This window comes from Xenopus laevis, chromosome 1S, assembly GCF_017654675.1.
Source record: "Xenopus laevis strain J_2021 chromosome 1S, Xenopus_laevis_v10.1, whole genome shotgun sequence".
Classification (NCBI taxonomy): Eukaryota; Metazoa; Chordata; class Amphibia; order Anura; family Pipidae; genus Xenopus; species Xenopus laevis.
The window spans coordinates 23,090,810-23,114,069 of NC_054372.1; positions in this window are offsets into that span (position 1 = coordinate 23,090,810).

Here is a 23,260-nt window from a genome sequence, read left to right on the forward strand (position 1 = left end):
TGGTTTGTTTATTTGTCTATTTGTTTTTGCACAGCAGGAAAGCCTCATTTATTTGTTGGATATAATTTCCAAAACAGTCCTTGAGGGCAAGCTACAGAAAAGTACACTATGCAAATGCGCTAAGCCCTTTGGTAGGTCAAGAAGCAAATCAGAAATTCATAAAATATTCCATAACTGGTAGGAACTATACGGGCAAGAATCTGTATGTTTATAGAAATCCAGCTGTTAAATGTGCAGTGCTCAATAGAACTTACATAATAAAAAATAATTTATTAACAAGTACATTTAAAGTGCCTCATAAATTAAGGAAACACATGAACATTAACTGGAATAAGTTTAATGAAATATGCAGTAGAGAAGCTGCAAAGCAGATCTTCTGTCAGCTGCTCATATAACAGCATATTAACAACACAAATACTGTACTTCAGATTTGAAGGCCTTTCTCATACTTTGGTCCATAGGAAATCATGAACAGTTATCCATTTGCCTGACAATGACTCCAACAAATCCTCTTTGTACACAGCTTGATGCTGATATTTGATGGTATGCACTAAACAATATTTGTAACAAATTCTGTTTTGTACCAAAATCTGTTTTTCAAAGTCTGCACTTGGCACTTTGAGTATACAGTACAATATGGGTATAATTATAATGATATTTGCGGTGCCAAACATCAGAAACATACAGAATTTTATTATTACCAATAAAAATTCTGATGCTTTCTTAAGCAGTAGCTTCTGCATGTTCAGTGACAATTAATGCACTGTTTTCTTGGGCTCTCAAGTGCCATTCTTGTACTGATGGTAACAGGATAAAAAAAACATTAATTTGTGGTAAAACATCACATGGCATTTGGTTTTATGTTGGGTTATTTATCAAAGTTTGAATACCAAAAACTTGAAAATTTCGAGGTTTTTTTTAATATAAAATTGGATTTTTTGTGTAGAAAAAAACTACACAAACTAATAAATCAGAATTTATTAAACTCCAAGGGTGTTAAAAGTCAGTTCATGTAGAAGTCAATAGGAGAAGTCCTGAAGATATTCTGATTTGCACTGGGTTTCATGCAATAATCCAAAGATTTCATGATTTTCGGGCATACCCTCCAACAAGTTTTTGGGGGCCGAATCCGAAAAAAATTGTACGATTTTTTTTTCCTTCACAGGAAAAATGGTTTGATAAATAAGGTGAAAAAATCTGTACATATTCGGTCGGACTATTTTACCAAAAATGTAAAACATACAATGCATGTTAAAGGAACCATTTAAGCCAGCACAAAAAATCTTCATTTATTACAATTTATTAAATTTGCCCCTACAAACAACATTAAAGTTTGGTGTCAAAAACTCAAATGAAAAACAATGGGAAAAAACTTGAATGATCGAGTTCATGTCCCGAAAAAACTCAAATTGTTCGATTTGATTGAGTTTATGTCCCAAAAACTCAAATTGATTGAGTTATCGGATAAAAATCCTCAAATAAACCAAAACGTGAGCTTTTTCTGAGGCAGCTCCCATTGACTTCTACATAATCTCAGCACACAGTGATGGGCGAATTTGTCCCGTTTCGCTTCGGCGAAAAATTTGCGAATTTCCAGTGAAATTCAAGAAACGGGGAAGTATTTGTGAAACGCCGCCGGCACATTCGCCGGCGAAAATGCGCCAGTGTCCAAAAAAGACACTGGAATTTTCATGGCAGTTTTGCAAATTTATTCCCCAGTGGCAAAACGCGGGAATTTGCTGTGGATTCGCGCCTGGCGAATAAATTCGCCCATTGCTAATGGCAAATTTTTTCATTTGAATTTTTGCTCAATAAATATTAGACATTCAAGTTTTTTAAAATATAACTCGAATATATGAGTTTGGGTGCAAAAATTTTTTAATCGTGGAAACAAATCAATTTAGATTTTTGATAAATCTGCCCTAAATAGTTAATTTAAGGGGCATATTAATTATGCTGGGTAAAACAAAATTTGCCGAAAAAAAGGTGTAAAAAGCTGTGTAAAATATTGTATGGTTTGTGTAATTTTGTAACTACTATGCAGGGTGTTAAGTCCCATTGGGTTGCGCATACAGTTTGTGTAATTTTATGCAATGTGAACTCTAGATTTGTTGCCATTATTTTAAATTGCTTCCAGTGGAAGTTACTCTAAGCAGAGGTGAAGATGCTTGTTACCAGTTGTTTTCTGTTTTAATTTAGGCTCTACACCTCTACATTGCACCAATAGAGTCCAACTGACATCTTGACCTTTGTTCTAAAAATGAAAGCATGGTAATATTTGTTACCAGCAACACTTGCAAGCAGATAGTAGTGATGAGCAAAATTTTTCCCCTAGTTTCTCTGTGAGAATGACGTCCATAGACTCTAATGGGTGAAAAAAAAATGTCACATCTTCACAAAAGATTTGTTGCGCATCAAAAAAAAATTGTGAGAAATTTGCACATTTTGCTCATTACTAGCTAGATAGTAAAAGGCTGACTGACCAATTTTTGAGTCACGTTCAGAAGCCCTGTCTTGAAAAAAAGCTTTTTTCTGCCTAAAATTAAAATGTTAAAACTAAAATTCTACATATTTAATTAAATTGAAAACTCAATCATGAAAAACATTTGAAAAATGTAACATTTTCATTATTTAACTTATATGTACCAATATCAATACTATTTGAAAAGTTTTTAGGTTCTTTCAAGGTCAGTGTGCTGCTTTTAACAGAAATACTTTCTGTTCTATGACTTTGTTGTTTTTTTGTCCAAAAGTTATTGGTATTTTTTTGTGGCAACTTTTTTGTCTCTGCGACAATTTTTGCAAACCTTTTGTAAACCTTTTCTCTTGGTCAGTATATAGCTTTGATTTGTATTAGACTAAGAGAAGTTTGACAGACAAGGCAACAATGTAGACCTTAACCACACACACACAGGCCAGACAATCAAATTATTTCTGATTGAATTGGAAGACTCAGATATTTGAATTTGCATCCGAATTTAACAGTTTAAAATGAAAACCTGCCTGTCTGATGATTTTCACTGGTGTGTGTATAGAGTCAGTGGTCAATATTCCCCGTCCATGGACTATACACCTTAATCATTTTTAAAATACCTTTTTATCATTTTCACAGACACTAAAAAGGTCAATTATGATTATATCATAGAGTTGAAAGTGTCATTTTTGAACACCAACCCCAAAGGTTTTGCTCAAAATGTATAGTATTTTGCAAGCATTAAATTATACTTGAGTACCTGGTAGGTATTACTGCGAAAAAGACTTCAATTGATGAAGTCAAATTAGGTGAAGTGAAACAGGTCAGATTTGCCCATCGCTAAGTACTCAAGCTACAGTAGATCAGTACAGTTAATTCATTCATGTGTATAGCAAAATAACATTTCATGAGCCCATTGACCGTTTGGGCATACATACTAAATAGTGACCAATTGGTATTATATTAATTTATTGTTATATTTGACCAATATTGTGCAGAGATATCTACTTCTTTTACTTCTACAAGGAATACCCTGGTTTGAAGTCTAATTTCTGTTTATCATGGAGAATCATTCTGGAATTATATCATCAGTAGATTAACTTTAGTATTGGGCAAATAAATTAGACAGGCACAAATTTGCGGCAAATTTCCTTGTTTTGGCGCCATCGAACAAATTTGCGGCAAAAATCCACCGCAGCAAAAAAAATTGTTGTGCGTCAGAATAATTTGGACGCCCATTGACTTTAATGCATTTGAACAAAATAGTCGCGTGTATAAAAATGGTCGCTGGCTTCAAAATTGTCACGTGTCAAAATTATTTTGACAACCGTTGACTTCAATGTGTTTGTGACACAGATTCACCCATCACTAATTACCTTCTATTGTCAACGCTGGCTAAGGATCTTGGGAGATGAAGAAGCAACAGAAGCAAGAAGGCTGTAGGATATCCACAAGGAATTTGTCTATTTATATAAAGAACCTGACTCCAGTAAAACTCATTAAATCTGCACCTTTGAAATGATATAATAATGGATATGCATAGAAATTTTCACTTTCATTAGTGAACATTATGCTATTGTAATCTTTAAAACTTTAATTACAATGCTGGGATACGAATTATTGTTTGCTGAATTAAAATTATGTAAATGTAGGACTGATCCCCTGTAATTTATGTTTTAAACACTTTGTAATTTTCCACTAATATGTTGAAATCTAGTGAGACAGTGTTTTCCCTTTTTCATTAGACCTGCTTGAGGCAACCCTGGGTTTTTATTATATTTAAATAATATTATTTTGCTCAAACTTTAGTATCTATGGAACAGAAAGTGATAATTCTTAAATCATTCCTTGTAGTAATGAGTTGCACATAGGCAGACATGGCAGGTTAGGTTGGGTGCAGGTCAAACTGTTCCTGCAGAACACACAGTACTATGTAAATGTGCTTTAGGTTTATTGGGCCAGGAATCCCCTGTAGCGGAGACACAGGACTCCTGCAGCACCATAAGGAAAGAAATCAGTGCTAGATTTCTAACAGTAGCAGAAGAGGGCTATACTTGCATCTGTTGGAGCATGGCTAAAGAGCAGGAGTGGAGTTTGAGAACTGGCACAACCAGAAAAACACATCCACAACAACAGGAAACTCAGTTGCCATTTTTGCACTAGGCTATATCAGCCTGTACCTGTAAATTTGGGTCTATAGAGGCTTATCATACATTTTAGGTTCAAACCAGTTTGGTCAAGTCTCTTTAGTAATAATGTATAGTTAGATACTGTATGTGAAGACAAATTGCTATATTTATGAGTGTATGCAATATGTATGCATTCACCCCTAAATTGAAATAGCCACCGCAATCCTGAGTAAGATCTGAATCAAATCTACACATATATTTAATAAAAATGTGATACAACCCTTTTCATCTATTTCTTCAGGTACATGCAGTTGAACTACAGCACCTACAGCAGACTGTCTCAATAGATTTCTCATGATGATGCCAGAGAGGGCACTTTATCACCTCCAGGAATTCTGATTGCCCAGTGGTTGACTAAGTACCTTTCAACTGTGGCAAATGGCAATACAGCTATGGGACCTGCTATCCAGAATGCTATCCAGACCTGGGGTTTTCCTGGATAAAAGAACTTACCTAATTTGGATCTCCATAACTTAAGTCTACAATTTGTATATTAAATAAACACAATAGGATCGTTTTGCTTCCATTAAGAATACATTGTATCCTAGTTGGGATCAATTACAAGGCACGGGTATGGGACCTGTTATCCAGAATGCTTGAGACTCAGAGTTTTCTGGATAATGGACCTTTCCATAGCCCTTAAGTCTTCTAGAAACTAATTTAAACATTAACTAAACCCAACTGGATTGTTTTGCTTCCAATAAAGATTAAATATATCTTAATTGCGATCAAGTACAAGTTACTGTTTTATTATTACGGAAATAAAAGGAAATCATTTTTAAAAATTTGGATTTTTTTTGGAGAAAATGGAGTCTATGGGAGATGAACATTAAATAATTTGGAGCTTTCTGGATAACGGGTTTCAAGATAAAGGATCCCATACCTGTACTATTTTATTATAATAGAGAAAAGAGAAATCCTTGCCCATAAGGTCGAACTTAAACCTAAACACATCAGCAGCAGGAAAATGCAGATATCAGATGCAAACTAATCTATCAGAATGCTTTTGAATTATAGGAGGATACTGGAGCCATGATGATAATAAACCATGCACAATTAGAAATTACAGTCTACAGACTTATATTCTAAAAAGACCTCTTTTCTGCAAGAGACATCTGCTAATGCTAATGCTAATGTTCACAGAGCAACAATATTAAGTATTTCGACTTAAATACAAACTTTTACAGACAGTTTTAAAGGTTATAGGCACCAAGAGTATAATTTTTTCTGTGCTTTTCAGGCATACGCTTACAGTATCTGCTATAGTTAAATCAAAGGGTCATAAACCTTTATTGCTATGATGATAATCACTAAAAAACTTCAGAACATAACAGTTTTAGCATATTTACTGTTATGATATCTCAGAAATCTGAAGTGTATCTGCGCACACGGGGGAAATTGAAATGTGTTCCCTCTAGATGGGTCTTATCTTTGACCCAACCTGTCCACTAATCTGTCTGTTTGTGCAAGTTCTCCCAGCCTTAGGTAATTGAGCATGCAGAGCTGAGTATCAGTCACATGCATCTATAAAATTAGAAGACGATTGCCTTCTTTAGAAAGCAATGAAGTGGGAAAATCAGTTGAAGGTTGCAAATTTATCTATTTGTTATTTTTATATATAGGAACTTGCAGCAGCCATTTGAAGAGGTATGTTGAATGAGGATACTTGCACAGTAGTTGCTTAAGAAGCTGGGAAAGGTAAAAATTAAGCAGTAAAAGAATAAACATGTACTGACAAAGCAGGCAGGGCCATCAAAATATTATCTGGTGTATGTGAAAGGAGTAAACAAAATCCAGTAACATGGTTATCTGTTAGGCAGAGCATAATAACAGCAGAACTCCAAATGTAGCTTTTTAGCAAATCATTGACAGAATGCCAGCATTTTAGCTTTATATTGACATAATGCATAAAATTATGGAACTGTTTTTTCAACTTCACACAGGGTTATTCATTTGACAAACTGACTACATGATATTCTAAACTTGTCTATATTTTCCTTGTCTATATATTGCTTTAATGAGAAAAAAGAATTCTATTCTTGCTCTTGGCGCTCTAGGCAACAGACATATTTAAAGTCATGCAAAGTTCTTGCCGATAAAGCTCATTAAGAGTTCTCCAGATCAGTAGAATATGAGGGATGGAAGACTTAAATTAGGGGAGATTGTCAAGGTTGGGGATGTTTTCTCTGGAAAAAAGGCGCTTGCGAGGGGACATGATTACAATTTACAAGTACATTAGAGAACATTATAGACAAATAGCAGGGGACCTTTTTACCCATAAAGTGGATCACCGTACCAGAGCCCCCCCCTTTAGACTAGAAGAAAAGAACTTTCATTTGAAGCAACGTAGGGGGTTCTTCACAGTCAGGACAGTGAGGTTGTGGAATACACTGCCGGGTGATGTTGTGATGCTGATTCAGTTAATGCCTTTAAGAATGGCTTGGATGATTTTTTGGACAGACATAATATCAAAGGCTATTGTGATACTAAGCTCTATAGTTAGTATAGGTATGGGTATATAGAATTTCATTTAAAGTAGGGAGGGGTGTGTGTATGGATGCTGGGTTTTCATTTGGAGGGGTTGAACTTGATGGACTTTGTCTTTTTTCAAACCAATTTAACTATGTTTTATAGCTCTGTTTGGGCTAATTATTGTTTGTTACATTGGTAAAAGCACTTATGTCTGTTTCTAAAGTAAAAGTTTAAGGTATCTCATGACCTCAGAGGCTTTAAGATTGGAACATTTTAATACAAATATAAAATCTGGCATAAAAAGAAGTATAAACTGGAAACAGAATTTTACACCACATTTTTACCCTAGAAATCATGTTATGGATGAATTTGTCTCATTGACATCAGTGAACTATACCAGGTCTAGATTGATATGTGCAGTCAAATCAATGCACTTGCAATATTCAATTCATCTTTATGCGGGCATTTATTATGCATGTCAAAAAGACCTAGAAGAACCCTCTCGCTACTCAACACTACCAAAAATGTTTTCCCGTATTTCCCCACCAAAATATTTTCATATTTATTGTATATGTATAATGTATTTATTCTATACAGAGAAAAAGAAATAAACATGTGCTTATATGACATCTGTAATAGAAAACATAAAACATTTTGAATGCACTAAAAATGTTGTGACACTTAAAAGTATAAAGAGAAAACGACTAATGACCTAGCCATCATTTATGGTAGGGATTTAATAAGGCAAGTTTCAGTCTATAAATTACATAGTAAAACCAACAATGAAAAAAGACCTATTGCTAAATGTGGAGCAGTGGCTGGAAAAAGCTCATAAAATCTTGTGCATTGCTGTAAATTGCTTGTTAGACCTCATTTATGAGGTTTAGTTTTGCTCCGACTTGTAAATGAAAAAAAAGAGACGTAAGTAACAAGAAAGAAAGGATTATTTATAATACAGAATATCTTCTTTTTGTAAACACCTGATTCTGCAAAATTGTCCAAAATGAAGAAATTATTATTAAATGCTGTTATTTTACTGAAATCATCAAATTCAATGATTAAATCCCATATAGGGATCAGGAATACATTTATTTCCTCTCGTGAAAAAAATAAGTGGCAGCTAATACAGGTATGGGATCCCATTGGGAAGCCCATTATCCAGAAAGTGCCAAATAAGGGGGAAGGATATCCACCACAGAGTCCATTTTAAGGAAATAATTTTAATTTTCTAAAATTATTTTATTCTTCTTTGTGATAATAAAACTGTACCTTGTACTTAATCCTAACAAAGCTTCATGAGTTTATATTGCTGGTAACACAACCATATTGGGTTTATATATAATGAATTTTAGCAGACATAATCCACATTAGAGATAAACTTTTTATCCAGAAAACTCCAGGCACCAAGCATTCCGGATTATAGATCATATACCTATAATATGTATGAAAATAAAACATTGTATCTCTCCTTTTCTAGACTGTTACTGATGAGCTTATGGTGATGTTTATGTAATGGTGATCCAAATTACAGAAAGATTGCTTATCCTGAAAACCACAGGCCCCCAAACATTCTGAAAATAGATCTTATACTTTATTCTGTTGAACAGGTTACTCTTTATCTGTTGTAATGGTATCAGTATTTGTGTATGTATGTATTGTTTATGCAATATCTATATTCAATGTACAAATTTTTCTGTTGTATGCCACTGCTAATATATGTGTCACTATTGATAATGATACCATTACATGTCTATACCAAGTTCCTCTTCTGCTAGTTTATTATAAGCATTTAAGACTATTTAAGATGGAATTTATTAAATATATATGTATTTATATATATATATATGCACACATATTTTGTTTGCTGAATGCTTTTGCTTCTCCAGTTTGTGTCTCCAATAGTGATAATCAAATTTGTCCCGTTTACAGCGAAATTCGAGACATTTGTGAAACACATTAAAGTCAATGGGCATCCAAATTATTTTGACAAGCAACCATTTTTGTGTGTGCAACTATTCTGACATGCGCCCAAACTTTTTCGGCAGATTTTTTTGCCGGCAAATTTTCACCGCAGTTTCTGAAATGTATTCACTGATGGTGAAACTTGGAAATTCCCCGCAAATTCGCTCCAATATTCCTTTTTGATTTTTGTTTTGTTTTAGAGTACAAGCTCTAAAGACACTAATACATTTCACAGACCTCAACATAAATTCAAATAAGATTTTATATAGGGCACATTGCTGAGCATTGGGCATCATCACAGTTTTAAATGTGTAAGTTCATTCAAAGCTGCCTTTTCAGATCTCATTAGTATATGAAAAAGTTCAAGGCTAAAAAAAACTGTTTTAACAGTACAGTATCTAACAGTAATATTTGAGTTGAACTTGATAGAATTATGTATTTTTTTTTAGCTTCGCTTACAGCTTGACTATATTAGAATTTCAGTTTTACAAAGATAAAAATAAATTCTTCTGAACTGGTCTTAATCTGTATACAGATATACTAGGAATTTCTATCATTACTTTCCAGAACCCCATTATCCAAAAAAGCTCCAAATTACAGGAAGGTCATCTCCCATAAAGTAAATTTTAAGCAAATAATTCTAATACTTCCTTAGTATTTCCTTTTTTTTCTGTAATAATAAAACAATACATTGGTAGCAAAATAATCCTACTAGGTTTATTTAATGTGTAAATTATTTTTAGTGGACTTATGGTATGTTGATCCAAATTACTGACAAATTCCTTATCCAGAAAACCCCAAGCTCTAAACACTCCAGATAATAGATCCTATACCTAATAATATGAACAAAAACAAGATGTAGAAATTGTTATCTTATTTGCTACTGCTGAGCTTCCAGTTTCTATGTTACCATAGGCATTTGGGATACAAATAAACAGCATAGCTGTCAACAAAGTATAAAATATTCATTTTTTATTGTCATCTTAGAAAATAAACACTATAGAATATAAATAAAACCTGTCTGGATATCATGGTGACATAGAGTAACTTTTTCTATGCAACTGTAAGGACAATATTGTAATGACCTTTTGTTCTAGTTTTGCATGACATTCTTCTGGAGGGACAACTCAAAACATAATTAACATATATAAAATACTTCTCAAGTTTATATTTTCCTTTGCCTGTTGGTTTAAATCATCTCTACATCGAATGTACAAAAAAAATAAGTGATAACCCAAATTCATTGTTTACCCTTTGCCCACCATCATTATTCTTACATTGCATCTATGACTGAAGCAGCAAACCTGCCATAGGAGGATATAAACTAAGATTAATTTACCATTGAGCCAATGGATGATTTCTGCCAGATAAGTGAAAAATGGATAATTGAGATTTTATTTGTTGAGCAGTATTCAAAGTTGACCTTTCTTCCTCCACCATATCATTTACTCGATGTTCAACTTCTCCAGTTCTCTATTTTAGGTTAAGCATATCTTGTCATTTCAAATTAAAATCCACCTGCTTTTCTTCAGTGTTGATGGTTAATGAGGACTGACATGAAGAAATTATATTTGTTACAATGATGATCCTTAATGAGCAAAAAATCTGTTCAGCTCCAGCAGTGCACTAGATTGATGGAGTAAGGCTATTATCTTCCAATGTAGCAGTGTCTGCCTGAATGTCTGCCTTGCATAGCAGTTTATGTGCTTAGCTTGAGTAATCCACTGCCCCATTTCTCTTTGTAGAGAATATATCTTATTCAGGTTTTAAAGAGCTACTGTGTATTCACTGATATAGACAATGCCTGAATAATTGACAGTAGTAAATCTGATGAGTCTGACTTCTGCTGAAGCCCACGTTATTTTTCCCATGCATTACATGAAATTATCTTAGCAAACAGTAGAACTTGATGGATGTGTCTTTTCTTTCAATTTCAACTACTATGTTAGTATGTAAATCTTTACTTCTCTCAAGATTGTCTTTTAAAGATATGAATACATTTACTGACTTCTACATTTAAAAACAAGAATTTAAAGTTGTCCTCACAGCTATAGGCATGGTTATACTAAATTTTTCTAGTATATCTTTTAATCTAAGGAGGACTAAAATTCAATTTAGAAAATAAGTAAATAATAAAAATAATTAATGTTACAACCATGTACTGAAAATGAAGATGTGAGATGCGCATGTAGCCTTAAAATGATACATAGGAGCCCATTTACCAGCAATCGAATTTCTATTTTTTCCACGAATCTCAAAAATTCTTGATTTTCCTATATGTCGTAAAAGCTCACAAAATTCAAAATCTGTAAAGTGTAAAAACCACGAAAACTTTTAATGCAAAAATTTGCCAAGTAAACATTGTCAAGGTGCTATAGAAGTCAATGGGAGCTACGCTGATCCTATTGGACCGCTTTTAATTAATTCTGAATTTTAAAGATTTTTGGGGGGTTTTCAGAAGGTATTTGCACAAAAAAAATCTAATTTTTTAAGGTTTTAGAGGTATTCGTATTTTTAAGCACATCGTTCAATGCTTTTTTTCATTTGTACTTTTAGGGGCAGAATTATTAAAGGTTGAATGAACTCGAATGACCTGGAAATTCAAATAGTATCTTATTTAAGAAAAAACTTGAATATCAAAAACTTGAACGAATATTTCCAAATCGAGAACTCAAATAGAATTTATATCAAATTTGATCAAACTCAATTTGAGTTTTTTCTCCAAACAAATTTGAATGTCAGAAGGCTTTTAACATCTTCAAATGGGTCACTGGACCGTTGACATTGACTTCTACATGAACTCGGCAGGTTTTAGGTGGAGAATAGTCAAATTTAAATGTTCCCAAGGTGTAGGTATTATAAATCTCGAATTCGAATTTGGATTATTCCCAACTTGAATTTGTGAGTTTTGACCAAAAATCCAACTCAAGAATTCGAATTTACAATTTGAACCTTAAATCTGCCCCTTAAAATTTGGATCTTTGAAAAAATTCCATGACATTCGTGGATTTTGAGAATGTGAGTTTAGTCGTGATTTCACAAACCTAAAATGTTGTAAACATGTTTGTGGTACCAAATTATTAAACCACAGTTTTTTTGGGTCTGGTTTTTTCAGCAAAAAGTTGTGGGAAAAAAAAAACTTTCCCCAGATTTATTATGCAACAAAACTGAGACAATATCTAACATGAAAATACTCCAGCTAAAACCTGTTGAAATCATGTAGAAGTCAATGGAAGATGTTACTTTTACAACTGGAAGATCTTTCGTTTATTAGTGGGGTGTTTTCGTCGCTGTCATTTGTGAAAAATATTAAAAAGTTATTGTGCAACAAGTTGAAAAAGTTGCTTTTTTGTGACCTTTCCTGTTCCTGCTCTTTCAGTTCTTATCTTTTTAATAAATTTCATGGCAATTGTGGTTTTAGAGAAAGTGAGTTAACATTGTTAAAGGACCAGTAACATCAAAAAATGAAATTGTTTTAAAATAATAAAAATATAATGCAGTGTTGCCCTGTACTAGTAAAACTGGTGTGTTTGCTTCAGAAACACTACTATAGTTTATATAAACAAGCTGCTGTGTAGCCATGGGGGCAGCTATTCAAAGGAGAAAGGCTCAAGTTACACAGCAGCTTGTTTATATGAACTGTAGTAGTGTTTCTGAAGCAAACAGATCAGTTTTACTAGTGCAAGGCAACGCTACATGATATTTTTATTACTTTAAAACACTTTCAGTTTTTGGTGTTACTGATCCTTTAAAAAGCTGCAAAATCTAAAAGGGGCCATACACGGGCAAATTTATATATATATATATATTTACTCTTCGGTATACTTTTTGAATTAATTGTAATTTATATGTTCATATAAAATTAACCTGAAAGTGTATATTTTTACAATAATCAAAGTTCATGAGATGAGTTTCAAACTGAGTAGGGATGTAGCGAACTGTTCTGCGGCGAACTTGTTCGCGCGAACATCGGCTGTTCGCGTCCGCCGCAAGTTCGCGAACGTCGCGCGACGTTCGCCAATAGGCGTTCGCGTCAAAATCGTTCGACCATTCGACCATTCGATTCCTTCGATCGCTAAAATCGAAGGATTTTCGTTCGAATCGAACGATCTAAGCCATTGGATTGAATGAAATCATTCGATCGAATGGCTTCAATCGTTCCATTCGAACGAAAATCGTTCGATCGAACGATTAAAATCCTTCGATCGTTCGAATCGAACGATTTTCGGATGTTCGAAGTTCGCGAACAGTTCGCGAACTGTTCGCATTTTTTGCCGGTGTTCGCGAACGGCGTTCGCGAACACATAAACGGCAGTTCGCTACATCCCTAAAACTGAGTACATAGAAGTTGTTTTACAGATTTTGCTGGTAAAATATATATCTGTAACAGGTGATAGCAGTCTTTAGCACGACCACTCTACCTTTCCGGTGGTCCATGATAAGCCCCCATTGAAAGTCAATTTATGGTTCTAGGTGGGTGAATCCATTTTGTTTCTGACTAGTTGCCTAGCAACCTACTTAGAATGTCAATGTGGTAAGGCCTGATACAGAAGAAGAAGGAGAACCAGACAAGCAGGCACCAGGTGTGCAGCAAATTTTTCAAACTGAAGGCAGATAAGGAGATGTAGATATGCTCCTTGCTATGATGTCAGGCTCTGCAAAATAAATGGGAAAGGAACTACAGGTATTTATATGAAGGGTTTCTTCTGTGGGGCTCAAAGCACTTTACAGAAAAAAGACAGTCAAGATAGGCGGTAATGAGACAGCAGGAGATTAAATTACTTGTCTATGATCACAAGGAAATTAAACCGGGGTTTCTTATTTGAGATCTCACATCAAAGGCCAGATGTTATTCCCACAAAAAAGATCAGTTTATTTCTATGGTAGTGACGATATTAGGTACTTCCATTTAGATTCTATCAACATTTGGAAACTGTCTTTTGAACATTTAATTGAACATTATATAAAGGCCAAGAAAGTTAATTTTACAAAAATAAAGTTTCTGTTATGTTTTGTAAAGAAACCCTGGGATTACAGTACTTTCTGTCTAAATAGATAGATAGATAGTGCATACAATGGAGAGAGAAATTTGAAAGTTACATGAACTAGGGCAATATAATACTGACAATTGCTCTGCCAGTACACAAAAATGATTACATAATTCATGATTTTCAAAGACAGTAGGTTTGAAACTGTTAGACCACTAATTATCCTACACAATTAAGTAATTGCACTCTAAAAACTATTTCCTTTTTTTGTATTAAATATAATGTTTTCTGATAAAACCAAACTTCTCTCTTATTTAACATTATATCTTGTGTCCTAAGAGGTTGAAATAATTAGATTTTATCTCATTATTCTAAAATCTCCTTGCTCTCTTTGAAACAGATAATGTGCAAAAGTATATTCCTAAATTATAATTGACTTTCTTACTATTTATGGTGTTATTAAAAAAATATAGACCAGTAGGCAAACATGGCTAGCAGGTGAACTAGTATTGGTTATAACAGTGCATATCTCTGCAATACACAAAAGGGATTCTTAAAGGAGTAGATCATGTGAAAGTCCATTGAAGAGAAAGTCCTTGAATCATGTGATGAGGAAAAATAAAAATAATAAGTCCCATGTTACCTAGAATCAAAAAACATATACAGGTATGGAACCTCTAATCCAGAATGCTCGGGACCTGGGGATTTCTGGATAACGGATCTTTCCGTAATTTGGATCTTCATACCTTAAGTCTCCTAAAAAATCATGTAAACATTAAATAAAGCCAATAGGCTGGTTTTGCCTCCAATAAGGATTAATTATATCTTAGTTGGGATCAAGTACAAGTGACTGTTTTACTATTACACAGAAAAAGGAAATTATTTTTTAAAATGTTGGTTATTTGATTATAATGGAGTCTATGGGAGATGACCTTTCCATAATTCTGGGCTTTCTGGATAATGGGTTTCTGGATAACGGATCCCATACCTGTATACAAAAAAGAACAAAGTTTAATCAGTTAACAAATCTTACCCTACACGATGCTGGAAAAAGGGCCTTCAAAATCTGTCCTTGTCATAATTTTAGGAAACATTTTTATATGTAAAAAAGGAAACATTATATTTAATTATAAAAATCTATTCTTTATTCAATCCCTTAGGCTGTCTGGACTGTAAACGCCATATCCAATAACATTCCCTCTGGTGATGAGCGTGTGATCCATAATGTTGGGATGAGTTGGAATTACCATGGATTTTTAAAGATGGACCATTAAAGGTGATATTTTATTAATGACTTATTCTCCCCTGTTTTTTGCTCCGTGTGTGATTGGACATTGCCTCTGGTGTAAAAGCCATTTTAAATCCGGCCCCTGTATTTATTTATTGTATTTATACCCTTTATTTAAGCCTATATCTAGGCTTTTGTGGTGGTACTGTTTCAGGAACTGTGTGTAATTCAATGTGCTAATGTTTATGCAGTTTGAAATGCAACTGTGTCAGTCAGTTCTATCAGGTATTGTGGTTGATGTTCTTTTTAAAGCAAGCTTAGTTAAAATGCAATGAGCTTATGCATGAATTCAATTAAATTGGTGTAGAACTGCCCACATTACAAGTGATAAAACTAAATAGTGTAGTGTATGAAACTACAACCCATGCTTTTGTAAAGGTATGGGCATTTAAAATGTGAATATAAACAATATAAAGTAGAAAGCATGGGTTTAAAGTCACACAAAAGCCATTCTCCTTGCTGAGTAAGTCAGTTGTGTTGCTAGCATACTAAGACTACTCTGTACCCCTGAAATGGTTTAAGCACATATAATATATACAGTATATTATTAGGGGGAATCAAAGAGGCAGTTGAGAGGGAGGCATCAAAATGATTAAAGAGTATACCATCAGTGTTTTTTCCTTTTCATTTATTTTCCTTTATTCATAGACAGAGAATTATAGAGAGTCTCCTATTGCATCAAAGAAAAATAATGCAGAAAATTGTAATTTCTAATAAATGTTTCTGTTCAACTTTTAAAATGAAGAATATATGCCATGATTGCTTTAAGCATCCTCTGATCAGTATCTTCATAGATCAGATGAAATGTCGCTTCACGCAACATCTGCTAAAGAAACTTAGTCTCAGATTAGTTTAGGTCAACAAGACTGTATCTGAGCCAGATGCTCCTTTTGATGAGCGCTTTGATTTTGGATAACTTAAATGTTCCTTTTACCATTATAAGAAATCTCCTGGTAAATTTGTCTATTAAACTGGCAAGGGAAGGAATGCCAAAAGTACACCAGCATTGAAATATAACATGATTAAAATTACATTTTTATTGTGAGAGAACACGAGTAGCAGATATATATGAATCACTCTTTTAAATTAATGATATGGTCCATAATTTTCTCTTATGCTATACATTCCAATTTCATTGATTAGGTACTTGTTAATATAATCAATATGGAAAAAGATGGTACAGTGTCTCCATTGATGGGTCTCTTTGGATGAATTCAATCTTAATCATTTTGCACCTGTTTATTGATAATATATATGATATTAGTGATTCATAAGCAAACTAGAAGAATATAACATACCTTGCATGTAACTGATGTTCAGTGATGGGCGAATTTGCGCCATTTCGCTTCACCGAAAAATTTGCAAATTTTGAATGATGTATTGTTATATCGCTTCTGAATACACTAATTTCTGTGTTCTTGCTCTGTTTCCTTCCCTTCCCCAAAATAGTTTAATTGGGTTCAGAAATTCTGAGAAACTGGATGTACATAGTAACATAGTAAGTTAGGTTGAAAAAAGACACACGTCCATCAAGTTCAACCTTTTAGCTTTTTTTTTAACCTGCCTAACTGCCAGTTGATCCAGAGGAAGACAAAAAACCCATCTGAAGCCTCTCCAATTTGCATAACCCTGTATTTCCTCGCTTGCTAAAAAGCCATCCAACCCCTTTTAAAGCTATTAAATGTATTAGCCAGTACAACTGATTCAGGGAGAGAATCCCACATCTTGACAGCTTTCACTGTAAAAAAAAAACTCTTCCAAATATTTAGGACCTCCTTTCTTCTATTTGGAATGGGTGACCTTGTGTCATCTGAAAAGACCTACTGGTAAATAAAGCATTAGAGAGATTATTATATAATCCCCTTATATATTTATACATAGTTATCATATCTCCCCTTAAGCGCCTCTTCTCCAGTGTTAACATTCTCAATTTGGCCAGTCTTTCCTCATAGATAAGATTTTCCATACCTTTTACCAGCTTAGTTGCCCTTCTCTGTATCCTCTCTAATACAATAATGTCCTGTTTGAGTGATGGAGACCAAAACTGTACGGCATATTCTAGATGGGGCCTTACCACTGCTCTATAAAGTGGAAGACTGACCTCCTGCTGTGAATCAATACCCTTTTCAATACAGCTCAAGACCTTATTTGCCCTTGATACTGCTGACTGGCATTGCTTGCTATAGCCAAGTTTATCATCTACAAGGACTCCAAGGTCCTTTTCCATAATGGATTTGCCTAGTGCAGTCCCATTAAGGGTATAAGTGGCTTGGATATTTTTACATCCCAGGTGCATGACTTTACTTTTATCAACTTGAATCTCATTTGACACTTAGCTGCCCAGATTGCCAGTTTGTCAAGATCCTGTTGTAAGGATGCCACATCCTGGATGGAATTAATTGGGCTGGATAGTTAAATAAAAATGGACTAAATACCGAGCCCTGAGGGACCCCGCTAAGAACCTTACTCCAAGTAGCTGGATGATTTCCCATAATTTCTTAATTATGTTGCTCCCTTCTATGGTAATATATGCCATACACCCATCAACATTATTGGTGCTTCATTAGCAAACTAGAATAATATATAGGACCTGCCAAGCCATTGATGTTTAGGAGAAAAGATAACTGTTCCTAAAGCCTTTGGCATAACATCAAATGTGCACTGAGTGTAGTGAAGTCCCCTAACACAAATCTCTGTAAGATGAAGGAAGATTTGGAAGGGTAAAACAGAACATTTTCTGATAAGTGGCCCACATTGGCGTAAGCTTTGGGTCTCTTTACTTGATATAAATAAATGACATGGCATTTGACTCTACTTGATACTTTAAGAGCAAAATGTATTTTTTAAAACATATAAACATCGACATGTTTAACCCTCAGGTGCAGCTATTTTAGTCTGGAGTTTTGAGCATTAATAACTATCAAGGTAGTCATGGGCTGTTTGTATGCACCAGGCAATCCAATACCAGATATCATAAATCTGAAATGAGCAACCATTAAAAGTGGGATTGTATAAATTCTGTTTTTTATGTGATAGCCAATATGACAGAGTATAATTCAAGCATGGAAGAGTTCATTAATGTATAGACTGAGTTATACTCATGAATTATTTCCTGACGGAAAGAAAAAGGGAAATCTCTACTGCACAACTGGTGCTGAATATTTAGAGGCAGAAATGTGACATCAATCTGCTGTCACAGAGCACTGACCTGACTCTCAACAATAGGGATGTAGCGAACTGTTCGCCGGCGAACTAGTTCGCGCGAACTTCGACTGTTCGCGTCCGCCGCAAGTTCGCGAACGTCGCGCGACGTTCGCCAATAGGCGTTCGCGTCAAAATCGGTCGCCCATTCGACCATTCGATCGCTAAAATCGAACGATTTTCGTTCGATTCGAACGAAAATCGTTCGATCGAACGATTAAAATCCTTCGATCGTTCGAATCGAACGATTTTCGGATGATCGAAGTTCGCGAACAGTTCGCGAACAGTTCGCAAATTTTGCCGGTGTTCGCGAACGGCGTTCGCGAACACATCGGCGGCGGTTCGCTACATCCCTACTCAACAATAGATAGGTCATTAGCATAACTTAAGTGCCAATGGAATGTCTACTATCTGACATAAAACATTGGCTTTTAGGCTATTTCAAAACAATTCTTTTAGGTTTGTTTACGGTATCTTAAAAAATAAATGACAGCAAAACCACTCTGAACATGTGTTACTGTAGGAGTGTAGGTCATACAGGTCATACAAGTAAAACAAATGTTGTAACATGTACAATATTTTGGTTTAAAAACAGTAAGAAATAAACAGTGGCACAAGCAACTTAAACTCCAAAAATGCTGTAAATGGAATGTTTTTTTTTAGTTTTTTTTTAGAAATTTTGAAGCAGTTTCAAGTTTCAAATTTTGCAGTGTAGAAGCAGGCTCACCACTGTAGAAATTTATATTTCTGTATATTATTTTGTGTAAGTATCTATGGTCAAATTACCACTCATCAAGTTGATATATATCTTTATTGTGTGGAATAATTACAAATGATATGCAAAATGCAAAGAGCCAGTCAATCCTTGACAGCCTAAAGCAAATAATCTGTATGCATAAGTGAAAGTATAAAGTTTAGGTGTACATGAAATTCATCTAAGGGGCCCATTTACTTAGCTCGAGTGAAGGAATAGAATAAAAAAACGTTTATATTTCGAATGTTTTTTTGGCTACTTCGACCATCGAATGGGCTACTTCGACCTTCGACTACGACTTCAAATTCGAATCGAACGATTTGAACTAAAAATCGTTCGACTATTTGACCGTTCGATAGTCGAAGTACTGTCTCTTTAAAAAAGAATTCAACGCCCTGTTTCGCCACCTCAAACCTACCGAAGTCAATGTAAGCCTATGGGGAAGGTCCCCATAGGCTTGGCTATCTTTTTTTGGTAGAAGAAAAATCGTTCGATTCGAAGGATTTAATCGTTCTATCGTACGAATTGCGGTAAATCCTTCGACTTCGATATTCGAAGTCGAAGGATTTAACTTCGACAGTCGAATATCGAGGGTTAATTAACCCTCGATATTCGACCATAAATAAATTTGCCCCTAAGGGGCTGACTCACTAAGGGTCGAATATCGAGGGTTAATTAACCCACGATATTCGAGTGGGAATTGAAATCCTTCGACTTCGAATATCGAAGTCGAAGGATTTAGCACAGATAGTACAATCGAACGATCGAAGGATTATTCCGTCGATCGAACGATAAAATCCTTCGAACCGAACGATAAAATCCAACGATCGAAGGAATATCCTTCGATCAAAAAAAGTTAGGCAAGCCTATGGGGACCTTCCCCATAGGCTACCATTGACTTCGGTAGCTTTTAGATGCCGAACTATGGGGTCAAAGTTTTTTTTAAAGAGACAGTACTTCGACTATAGAATGGTCGAATAGTCGTACGATTTTTACATCGAATCCTTCGATTCAAAGTCGTAGTCGAAGAAGCCCATTCGATGGTCGAAGTAGCCCAAAAAAAACTTCGAAATTCAAAGTTTTTTTACTTCGAATCCTTCACTCGAAGTTAGTGAATCGGCCCCTAAGTGTCTGTGTGTGTGTGTGTGTGTCCATCTCTCAGGGAGAGAGATCCTTCTGTCCCTCCAGGGTAGAAGACAGCAAAAGAGAGAACAACCTTATTTTCGAGAGTATATGCCTCCTTCAGGGCCTATGCACCCACCCCCCAAGTATCTATATAACGCAAGGGCATATGTTCTAAAGCCCAGTTCTTTCCAGTTCTACAAGTATGTGTGAGTGAGTAAGACAAGAGTACATACATTATACTGCAGTCAGTATTACTTTTAAACTGTGTCAGCTAATTTCTACATGCAGCCAGAAGTTCCCCCATCACTTTTGATAAATAGATAGATAGATAGATAGATAGATAGACATTGTGGGGGTTATTTATAAAAATCCAAAAATTTCTCACTATTTTCTGAAAACTAGTCTGACAGCCGCACAGACTTTTCTCCATATTTATCAAGACATTTTGACAAATTTTTCTTAGGCGGAAAAAGTCACAATAAAATCGTACAAATATTTCGGATGTAGCATTCAAAACCTACGAATCGCACAAAAGTTACGATTTTTCCAGAAACCCTGCGCAACTCATAAAATCTTCCAATTGTTAATGGAACATCTGCTATTGACTTTCACATGTTCTCAGCAGGTCTGAGTTGGAATATTTTTTCATTGGACTTTTTACACCATTGGAGTTTAATTAATCCAGAAAAATTCTATTTTTTTCCCTATGAAAATAACGTATTTTCCCCTTTAAAAGTCAGTTAGTATAATTCGGACTTTAGTAAATAACCCCCTATATGTGTATAAATCCCACTCCTTTCTTTCTGCATTGCAAATATTCTTTTATCTTGGATGAACTTGTTTGTAACATTGGAGTTAAGGAAAAGGAAGTGGAAAGATTAAATTAAATGATCATTAGATGAGATGCACAGAAGCATTAAATAAACAAATTATTAGGTCTTTAACTAATCCACTGTAGAATTGGGCAGTATATAATGCTGTAATTACGACATTAATAATTGATTCCCTGTCTAAAGCATTAGGTCTTTGGTCTTATGCATCATTTATGCAATAACTTAGCAGTATGCTGGGTTTATAGCATAGAAAGTAATTTCTCACCAAAAAAAGTGCTACCGCTGCTCTGACCTCCCTGCTGTACATGTACAATGTCACCTTTCCACTTCAAAGTGTTCAACAAAATGTTACAAAACATTTGGGGTCTGGCCAAGTTTAGAGAAACCATCTTTAATTTAATAACTCGTGGTTCTTTATTCGTTAACAGTTTCTCACATTACCCATCAAGAGAGAGCTAGCACTAGTTTCCATTCTCGTTGCAGCATTTTGGGGTTTAAGCTGCCCCGTATCCATTTTTAACTCAAGATTATGCCTTTCAAGTTGAAATTTGATCAATCTATCCCAGATACATAGATGGCAAGTCAGGCCAAAAAGTTCTTTATTCATAAAGGATTGAGGGTTATAACAAAGCAATGTTATGGAATTCAGTAAAATGTGTGTAGAGAAATGTGAGCAGTACAGTTTAATATGATCATAATTAATATTAGTAAGACTTCCAGGCTTTGGAATGCGTCATGTATTGAAATAAAACTCAGTTGTGAATTAGCTTGTTAGTCAGAGTTCAACTGTTTAGCAAGATGCTTTGACACTTAACCTTCTGTTCCAATGCTCTTGTATTTGTAACCATTTTTTAAAAAAATTCTAATTATGTAGAACTATTGCAATGCAATAAATTCAAATCATCATAGGTGAAATTAAAGTTCCTCTGAAATCCTCAGACTTCTTTAGAACCCAACATGCAAAACATTACTGCACATCCGTATATATATATATATATATATATATATATATATATATATATATATATATATATATATATATATATATATATATATATATATATATATATATATATTCAGCAAGGAAGATCCGCACTCTCAGGTCTTAAGTAAAAATGTAAAAAATTTTTATTGTTACATACGAGACTGACGTTTCGGCCTCCTCCGAGGCCTTTCTCAAAGTGTCCAATCAATTACAAGAAAGCCTTATATACAAGTGTTGGCGGGAGAATAGACAAATTGAGGCTGACGTATTAACATCATCACACAAAGTGCGACTCCGATTTACATATCACTCTAAATTACATAAGACTCATTAAAAACATAAAAATGCATAACTTGCTTCCATTACAACTATTCATAATCTCTACATTAAAACATTATATGCATTCATCTTCTAAAACCACGATACTATGCAACTATGTTTTGTAACATTAATATGTCATTTCCTGCTCCGTGTTATAACAATAAACTGTGTTGCAAAAAATGTATCAAAAGTAAGAGATAAGATGACAGGCCTGCTCTGAAGCTCCTTCCCTGGCTTATGTTAATTGACTAGTTCGGTATCTAAAATGATCGCTCCGTGTACAGCTAAAATAGACTCTAGATCTAATCTTTTCACGAAAACACTACTTATGTGCCCCACTCCTACATAATATATGACTCCTGTCTTTTGAACCCTGTCGTTATATGTCATCAGTGACTATAAATCCAGACGGATATAAGCCCCTCTATTGTGATCTACCAAGTGTAACAGCGTGTGTATTAAAGACAAATCTACTTGTATATGCGCAATGGGACCCTGACCCTTCACATAATTCTATATATCAAACAAATTATGCTTGGTGTATCAATCAGTGATAAAAAACCAATACACCACCTTAATTAAGTGCAAAAGGTTAACCCTTACATTCCCAAATAACAATGTCTCGAATTAATGGGTACTGTATACAATCTTCATTACTCATCTCAATTA